Source organism: Saccostrea cucullata, unplaced genomic scaffold (genome assembly GCF_032062105.1).
Source record: "Saccostrea cucullata isolate Sc308-1 unplaced genomic scaffold, CSIRO_AGI_Scuc_v1 ctg281, whole genome shotgun sequence".
NCBI classification, from domain to species: Eukaryota; Metazoa; Mollusca; class Bivalvia; order Ostreida; family Ostreidae; genus Saccostrea; species Saccostrea cuccullata.
The window spans coordinates 65,706-76,487 of record NW_026926059.1 but is presented as its reverse complement, the minus strand read 5'-3'; positions in this window follow the sequence as shown (position 1 = coordinate 76,487).

The window sequence follows — 10,782 nt, the reverse complement described above, 5'->3', positions numbered from 1 at the left end:
GAAGGGCGTGTTTTTTTTTATAATATTTATGACATGCTTGAAAAAATTTCCGTGGTTGTATTCGTAATACTAGTACCCCATTCTGAGAAGCCAAGGAGTTGATCCTTACGTCGCGACTTCGAATCCAACCGCAGGACTTGGAGACCGGTCCTTCGGATGATACCGTATAAATCAAAGTCCCGTGTCGCAGTAAGTGCTGACACGAAAAAAAGATCCCCCGATCACTGCTCAATGGCCCCGAGGGTCAAGTATGGGTCTAAATTTGCACGCGCGCGAGAAGTGGTGGCGATGGTCTCCATACGAGCCCATACCACAAATATTAACGTATTCAGGTGATTTGTCGGTTCCAATGCAAGCATGTTTGTTTAAATTTTTTAAACAACTGCTATTAATGTCATATATTTAAAAAGAATAGTAATTGTTGAGAAGTTTCAGTGAATACTAGATATAATGTTCATGTACATTTCTGTTGGCAATACCTTGTTTAAAATTGAAACGTACCATTACTCCATGCGCTGGCCTTCAAATGCGAGACTTCAGAACTTTTCACTCTGAAGTCTTAGTTTAACCCTTAACAGGAATTGTAATTCCCATATAAAGTCTTAAACGTGTTGGGACAATCTTCGAGGGATAAATAACTGATTTACAATAAAGAGGTTCTACAAAGGACGTCTGGCTCGAAATATTAGAGAAAGGAAAACAGTATCTCGAATCGAAATATATCTTGTTGAACATGTTCCTTTCTTGCTTTAGATATGATTCTACCCGTAGAGGTGAGGGCACTTGTTTTCCCCAGGAACATTTGTTCACAAGGGGCATGTTACTCTGGTTTATAAGTGAGATCTTTCGAAATAGAGATTGATTTATCAAACTTGATTTCTCGTACCTTTGAAAAAGTTCGAATTCATCATGATACAAATGTTTCTTGATAGAAATCAGCGTTATGTCACAATGACACATAATATTTTTATCAAATATACCATCAAATATTTATATCATTTTTTTTCATACGCACTTATCGGAGCTTATGGTTCAGTAACCCCTGTTAAAATTGGGGTTTTTTTTTATCAGGAAGGACGAACAATTTCAAATGTCATTTAACATTGCCGGTTTTATTGATAAAGATGATATGTTTAATATATGAATAAATATTGAATAAATTTAATGAATTTTTAAATTTACATAATTTAACGTTACACGGAGAAATGTATTGAGATAACCATGCCAAATTACAGTTCTACCAGTTCAATCCAGGCCCCAAAAGCATAAACTACATTGTGAACAACTAATCAATTTCAAAACAATACAACTTTAATATTATTTTGATGAAACGATTTCCATCGAATTTTTTTTTTATTATTATACAATCCTTTAAGTTTTGAACAAGTATGTTAAATAAAACTGAGGATATGCTAGTAAAAATCCAAATTTCGATTTAGTTTCTGGTCTTAAGTACAGGTGGCTGTAAACTCTGCAAGATTACCAATCATTGCGTTTGGAATGGAAGGATAATTTGTTACGGTACCATACTTCAGTACAAAATCAATCACTATTTCTATCATATCTAAAATCGAACATACCAAAGTACGTTAATCAATAATTAGTCTTCATAGATAAAGGAGGGGGGCGTCTGAGATTTCCCATTTGATGAATGTTTTGTCAATAGTGAACCGACGCCTACAATTTAATATAAAGTTAGTTAACCTGTTCATGTTAACGTTATAGCGATGCAGCAAAGTACACATAATTTACAAAGGCCATGCCCTTGAATTCCTAGATAACAATTACTTTAATGTGCATACCATTTTCATTGCCACTCAAGATTCTCCAAAATATTCAAATTGTATCTCTCTGTCTGCCACCTGTGTAATGCAAGTCAAAATGAATGAAAATTCTTAACACTTCTGATAAATATTCCACAAAATATTCTGACGTCAATGGCAAAATGCTGTCCCCGACAATAATCTAATAAATACCAATCTATATATTTTCAATGAGTTGTGTCATTTAAAGCTTTAAGAGAAACTAGCTAAATCTTATCTACGCACTTCAAACAGGTTTCAAAACTTAAGACTTCCGGAGGAAGATAGGTATCAAATTATTGATCTTGTAGGAGTCGTCGATAACATTCTGAAATCATTTCTATATACTTCTTCAGGTGAGAGTTGAGTGTATATTTCATTTCCTGCATTTCCGGGGCTTCTTGTGAGTTCCGTTGTAAAATATCTTTGAAGCTGAACAGCCGTCATTTTCACCCAAAACATTTTGTGTCAGAGGCTGCAAGTCGACATCCCTTGGCGGAGTTTTTGGTGGGGACAAGGGTGCCACTGATCTTCTGTCGAGTGTTCGAAAGAAATACCTCTGCTTGATAGATTTTGCTTAATTCTTGTAATCATTTTTTGCGGCATGTTCCATGCATCGCATTTTAATCACCTCCATTCATCTTGCTGACGTTATATTTTGAAATGTGTTCCTCATCCCAGCCCCCTTCTCATTCAAAATAGATTTTTATGTTGAAAACTAACATTTATTTATTCTAAATTTAGAAACTAATACGGAGAGTGGAAGAGCGTTCAAATTTATTTCTTAATTTTGCGTACTCCAAACAAAAATAACGATTTTTCTTCGTTTGTATATATAGTTTCTTTTGTTATTGTTGGTTTGTCATAAAAGCCCACCAAAGGTTTTACTTAAAAACTTAATATTTGTTTACTTGAAAAAGACGTTAATGATGATCTAACAACCAAGCTATATGATAAACGTGATGACTTTAACTTTTCTATCGTCAGCTTCCCTTACTTATGCAGCAATATATCTTCATCACCTGCATACGGAGTATATATATCTCAGTTGATTCGATACGCAAGAGCATGCTCTACGTATGAACAATTTCTAAAACGAGGTAAATTATTGACAAACAAGTTGATGAAACAATAATATCAGCAGTCTCGTTTAAAGTCATAATTTCGTAAGTTCTATGGTCGATACAATGACCTTGTCAGCAAATACAATTTATCATTGAGTCAAATGCTGATGACGTTTTTCATACCAATTGTTAGTCCATTATTTATACACTGAGTTGACGACGGATTTTCCAGTTATTTCCTGATCATGACAAGGAGCACACGGCGGGTGTGACCGGTCAGCAGGGGATGCTCATGCCTCCATGGCACCTGATCCCATCTCCATGGCACCTGATCCCACCTCTATGGCACCTGATGTTCTGGAGGTCCGTGTTTGCTCTGCTCCTATTTTGTATTGCTTTATGGACTTTATGACTGAATACTGTTCGTTATCTCCATATCCTTCTTGTATGTTGTTTAACGCCCCCTCGAGAATTTTTCACTCTTATGGAGACGCCATCACTTGTCGGTGGATAGCTGCATTTTTTTTTACCTTAACTCGGTATCTGGGCCATTGAGTAGTTTTTTTTGTGCCAGAATCTACTGCGACACCAGGACCTCAGTCTGTACGGTCTTATCCGAAAGATCTCAACGAACCCGCAACGTAATGATGAACTATTTACTCCACAAACCTCAAACAAATGCTCTACCACTGCGCCACGCGGGTGACAAAATAATTCAAGAAAATAAAAAAAAAAAACGTGACGATAATTAAAGACATCATTGTAACTGTTACAAGAATTTAAAGCACTAACCGTGACTATGTCAACGAATTAAAGCATTAACTGTACATGTAACTACACATGTACATGTGTGTCTAGAATTTAATTGTAAGTGCATGTGACAAGAATTAAATATTCTTACTGAAATTTTTTTTAAAGAACTGTAGTCATTAAATGAATTTAAGCTTAAGGCACTAATTGTAACTGTGACAAGATTAGAGGTATTGTTGTTACTGTGACGAGATTTAAGGCATTATTGTAACTGTGACAAGAATTAAAGGCATTGTTGTAACTGTGACAAGATTAGAGGCATTGTTGTTACTGTGACAAGATAAGAGGCATTGTTGTTACTGTGACGAGATTTAAGGCATTATTGTAACTGTGACAAAAATTAAGGCATTACTGTAATTGTGACGAGAATTAAAGGCATTGTTGTAACTGTGACAAGATTTAAGGCATTATTGTAACTGCAAGATTTAAGGTATTATTGTAACTGTGGCAAGAATTAAAGGCATTGTTGTTACTGTGACAAGAATTAAGGCATTATTAAAATTGTGACAAGAATTAAAGGCATTGTTGTAACTGTGACAAGAATTAAAGGCATTGTTGTTACTGTGACAAGATTAGAGGCATTGTTGTTACTGTGACAAGATTTAAGGCATTATTGTAACTGTGACAAGAATTTAAGGTATTATTGTAACTTTGACAAGATTAGAGGCATTGTTGTTACTGTGACAAGTTTTAAGGCATTATTGTAACTGTGACAAGAATTTAAGACATTAAATGTGAGAAGTATTTTTTATCGTTGCCTATTTGCCTGAAGTAGCTGAGAAAAGATTTAACACACTTGCTTAACTGTGACAAGAACTTTATTTGTGGTGACACCGTGTAAATATTTGTAAAAAAAAAAGTTTATAAGTATAAATTGATTATAATTTGTAATACATCAAATAAAAAAAGACCTTCATGTCTTAAGAATTTTTATTTTACTATTAAATTATTTTCCCACACTTTAGTCGGATAAAAATCAATATTAAACATATGCAGAGAGCATCTGACACGATGCAGAGAATTTATCAAAATGCATGATCAAATAAACGTATAAAGGTGCATAAAACAAATAAATTCAATGCCGAATGAAAGCAGATGTATTAAAAACCTACTAATCTGATAATCTGGTTAATAATTTAATCCAAGACTCCCTATCATATGGCCGTTAAGTCAATGTCAGACCCCTGCATGTCAAAGCACGCACGAACACCGGTCCTCTTAGCTTTCGATCATCATCCAAATTTTTGCTGAACATTTTATTACCATATTTTTTATTTGTAACATGTTTCATGAAAAGTCTGGAAAAAATTCATTAGCCCCGCCCCCAAAAATAAATTTACATATTTTCATACATACAATATTGTTGGAAGCTCGATACGGGGTGACCATCATTCATATGAGTGGTTTGTTTTATTTTATGCACCGTGTTTATACTTGTCTCGAAAGTTCAAAATCCAAATCTTACTTGTTGCTAACAAATTTCTTAAAATCTTGAGTCGTTATTGTAGAATATAAATATTTTATTTTGTTTATAAATGTACACAAAATGATCTAGCAATCAAAAGGCGACTTCAATAAAACTATATTTTACTGTTACTTCATCGAAAGCTCACAATTATTCGGGTAGGGCAGATTTCACGATACCAAGATCAAGCTATTGTTCTATTGTTCAATTTCCCAGTAATGTTTCACTTAATCAGTTAACTTAAGTTTATTTACAAATGTTCATGAGAATTAATTGTGTTAAACATGACCTTGATTATATAATATGTGATATCAGTACTCTTAAATTACGGAAGATCACCATACAAAATTGTCATTCTTCAGAAATTACTTTGAACTTGGGTTGAAAATATTGATGAAGTGATAAATATTTGTTTTATTGTAGTTAGATATGACTGTATTTAGGGCACCGGGTTTTCTTTTTTTACATGTTATTGGAATTCAAGGACAATATAGGGTAATTTCCAAGGATTTACAATAATCTTTTAAAAATGGTCAACATTCCTCGAAGCCGGCATCGAGGCGATGTAATGCAACAGTCCTGAAAATAGGTCAAACAGTGAAAACCCAAATCAATGATACTAGTACCACTTCTTCTACACTATATACATAGATCCTAAATATTAGAACAAACTAACAGGTAATAAGCATAAACACACTAATCAAAGATTTAAACGATACGATCAACTTCTCTTTTAGTCAAAATGTTACTGTTGTTTAAAAGACTGTATTTTATATTCAGTCTTGTGTTACATGTATATCTATAATTTATTAAATGATTTCGAGAAGCGAAAGATCATAATTTTTATGCTCCCGTAATCGAAGATTCGGGGGTATATAGTTTTTGTCGTGTCCGTCTTTCTGTCTGTCTCGCTGTTTGTCCGCAAAAACTTTTGCCTTGCCCATAACTTGATTTAGTGGAGCTATGACTTTCATATTTCACATGTGTATTCCTTGTGACAAGACCTTTTTCGGGTACCACCAAATTTGACCTTGGAGTTTGACACACTTTTACACAAAAATTCCCAAACTTTTACTTTGGTCATAACTTTTGATACTAGGACTTCCATATTTCACATATGGATTCTTTGTGCCAAGACCTTTTATTATATACCAACATCTTTGACCTTGAAGATTAACGTACTTCAAAAAAAAAAATAACCTCGGCCATCACCTCTGAAGGGTAAGGGCTAAGGCTTTCATACTTAACATATTTTATCCTTGGGAAAATTGAGTTTACAAATGAAGGTTTCGGATTCTTGAAGAAAGCAATGTCTTTAACAATGGTTGAAAATTCCGGGGTAAGATTTCTTGTTCATTAGGGTATCAGGAAATATATGGAGATAACGAACTGTATTCAGGCTCAAAAGTCCAATGAACAATACAAAATACGAAGAGAGCAAACACGGACCTCTGAAACATCAGAGGTGGAATCAGGTACCATAGAGGTGTGAGCATCCCCTGCCGACCCGCTATACCCGCCGTGTGTTCCTTGTCATGATCGATAGATAACGGGAAAATCCGTCGTCAATTCAGTGTGAAAACAATGGACTAACAATTAGTATGAAAAACGCCAGTCAGCATTTCACTCAATGACAAATTGTATTTGCTGACAGGATCATTGTATCGACCAAGAACTTACGAAATTATGACTTTAAACGAGACTGCTGATATTATTGTTTCCTCAACTTGTTTGTCAATTATTTACCTCGTTTTAGAAATTGAACATAAGTAGATTATGCACTTGCTTTTCGAATCAGCTGAGAGATACTAGTATTAACTCCGTATGCAGGTGATGAAGATATATATTGCTGTGCATAAGTAAGGGAAGTCGACGATTGAAAAGTTAAAGTCATCACGTTTATCATAGAGCTTGTTTGTTTGATTACCATTAACGTCTTTTTCAAGTTAATATCAAAATATGCAACAGATTTGTCAAACTTTATGCTCCTTAGCGTACATGTATTTCAAAAATTCATATTCCTTCGTGTGTATATACATTTTGAACTTCATGCTTATTGGCATGTATTTTTAAAACTTCTTGCTCATTATTTTCTTAAACGTCTTGCTCCTAAGCGTTTATTTTTTTAAATTCATACTCCTTAACGCATATTTTCGAACTAAACTGGTCGTCGGATGAGACCGTACGTATAAACCGAGGTCTCGTTTCGCATTAAGTGCTGGCACGAAAAGGACCCCTCACTGCTCAATAGTCCTGAGTTCCGAGCATAGCATAGGACAAAATTAGCAGCTTTCCACCAGCAAGTGGTGGCGTCGCTATAAACGAGTGAAAAAATCTGGAGAGGGACGTCAAACAACATACAAACAAACAAATCAAACCTTATGCTCCTTTGCTCATAGTTTTTACAACGTCATGCGCCTTAACGTATATATATACTGGAGACTCCTTCCTACAAATTTCTTTATAACACATAAATTTAATATTAATATTAGGACTCGGACTCCGAGAGCCTCGACTAAAAAAAAAGTTTAAAACTGCTTAAATTAATGACAATTTCTGTAGAATGCTATTTGTTCTTAACATGCATTCATATATTATCTAAAACTTTTATCTCAAATTTCCATTTTACAGAACAGAAGACAATTTTGAATTTAACCTTCTTAGGAATGCTAGCACATTTTGTCTTATTTCATGTCCGTCGAATTTCAGATAATAAATATATTTCTGATTATATTCTACATTGTATTCATTCATCCCTGAATAATTCCTTAATTTTTATCAAGACTTAGTGCCCTACAGCCAGGGATTAAAATTGTGAATGATGAACAACTTGAAGAATACTGTTGATTATAGGGTAGTTATGTAATTTTTTTTAAACATTCATTTTTATGGACTTATCTATAAACACAATACATATATTAAAATAAAAATGCGTTATTCACCATCTTTAAAAAAATAGAAAAGCAAATTGAAGGTCAATTTCCTTCGTAGCTTCCAAAAAGGGGTTTAATTCTTTTTCCAATGCTGTCCAGAATATTTTCTTTAAAACTGAAGTACTGGACAATATATAACGGTAGGTAATAAGAATACAGAAATCAGAAAGTTACAGACAATATTAAATAATTTCATTGCTTTTAGGATGTGCGCTTTAACGTTAACATGTTTAACTGTAGAACACGTACCTGGGAGGCAATGTCTCTATATTCTAGATAATTTGTTTTAAGATTTTTACAAACCCCTGTGAGATAGAATGACAATGTAATCTTAAGTACCAAACATTGTCTATAAACTTTCAAAAACTAGAAACGTGACCACATATTAAAAACCGAACAACCAAATGACATTGATCCATTTGGGGTTATTAGCTTACACAGGGAGCACATCGAAAGCCCGGACTAATCTCCCCAAAATGCCATCATGATCCATGTCACTGTTCATGGCAGATCAATTTACATCGTCCTTGTTCTAGAAGAAGGTAAAAATCATTAGATATCTGCACAGACAACCTTAGTTTTTAATTTGGCACGGTCTAGGCGGGGGACTATGTATACACGGGGCGCATTGAGTGATGGCGGAAGGCGTCAGTTGACATCCGTTTGACATCGGTGCACAAGTGTCCGTTATAACCATTCTGACCACCAGTGTTAGGCTTATATTATCTGTCAGATTAAGACTTGTCAGCCTGGTTTATTTAGCTTTACTTTCATTTTGACGGCGATCACAATTACTGTCACCTGTCACAAGGCCAATCAGATCTCGTTTCTTCCGAGATTTTACACCGATTTTTCTTCAGATATATAGAAAAACATACAATACAATGCATGAAAATTGATTTTTAATTTAAAGTAACAAAGTTACCCATTTTAAGAAATGTAAAAATATTAAAGAAGAATATCGTCTAGATATTATCATAAATTAAATACAGTGTTTTAATTTTGATTTTAATGAACCTTAAAGTACAATTAAATAGTATTTTAAAGCAAAGTAACTTGGCCCTTCATTTACTGGCGACAGTTTGTCCTGAATTTTGATCAGTTATCTTAAACCTCTTAAATTGTGGAAGTAACCCATGTTAGTGGATACATTGATGTTTTGTCACCTATTGAAGAACTCACGCAGATAAAAATTGTGTTTTCACGAAACGTACTTTTACCTATCTACGACTTGATATTATTTACGATATTTTCAATATTAAGCCTGGATTTGATAATTATCTTAACAGTATCAAATTGGACACCTTCGAAGGAGTGAAATAGATGGACATTGTTCTCAATAGCAGGTGCTTTGATTGTTTGAGAAGATAAATGATCAACAGAAAATCAAGCGGGGATCCAGCGGAGCTTCATATTTCTACAATTAAAACCTTCATCTGTCTTAAGTATATAAAAGATCTACACGCGAGAAATTGCACCAGATACAATGGGATTCTTTGTAAAGTGCCACTATGATGTATAAGGGAAGAAGTCCTTGTCATCGCTGATTATAACAGCATATTGATTACATAGATCTCCCATCAAAATTCGACTTTTTTCTAGACTAAGGAAGCTAAAGCTTAAACTCTTAGTCAGTAAATATTTGCTATTTAAAAAAAAATCTTAGTTTATAACGAATTTGGTGTTACAAATAAAAATATAAATAAATAAGTTTTCTTCTTTTTAATATAAATTATGTTTAATAATGAAATCTAAATTTAAAATACTTAACCGATTGATAATTTTTAGGTTTCTAAAGTATAAAATAGAAGAAAAAAAATCGAAATTTTGTAATTTATGTTACGTCATGCATTTAGTAATACTATTGAATTGGGTACTTTTGATAAATTAAAATGTGTACATAATCTTCCTTATAATTTATCATCTTTCGCTAAATCAGATGGAAAGTACCCCATGAATTTAATCAATATAGTGAAGATCTCTTCAATAAACCCCAGTGAAGAGAACACCCCATTCCAAACCCTTGAGAAGGCTGTTATGAAACTTAAGGGTGTCTAAAGTACCGTGTCCCCAGATTCTCATTCATAATAATCTCTCTATTACGCAGGCAAAGGGAGTAACAGTATATATTTTTAAATTTCTGACATGCAAAATAGACGTGTCACAGCGGAGTGAAAAACAAACTGACATAAACTGATCAGGCCTGACAGCTAGTCGGTCGGACTCGTTGTTCCTAGTGTTTTTTTTTTTCTGGTGACAAGACGGGTAACACAATCATTTATCCTAATTTTTATTTATATCCGTGATATTATTACCCTGATAATGCCGGTATTCCAAAAACCTCATTTTTAAATATCAGTACCGATATTATTAATTCAGTCAATAGACATAAAACTCTCCTAAAATGATTTGCAAGGTAGTTATAAATTAATAAGATGTTCTCGCCTCTGTGAATGAGATTTGTTGATACCAACTTGGGTGGTCCGGTGTATTATATGAAAAGGTAGCTAATAGCTGCTAGTACAAGAAGTGACCGCCTCAGTGAAACAGGCTCATTTTCTTATCTGGCAAATTTTGTGATTTTCCTCAAATGAAAAGAATGGCAGATATATTAATAGAGACAGTCAAGAAATAAAAGAAATTTGTGTTTCACACATAAAAAGGAAGAACACGCGATGAAAGTGGAGATATAATGGAACAATACAGAT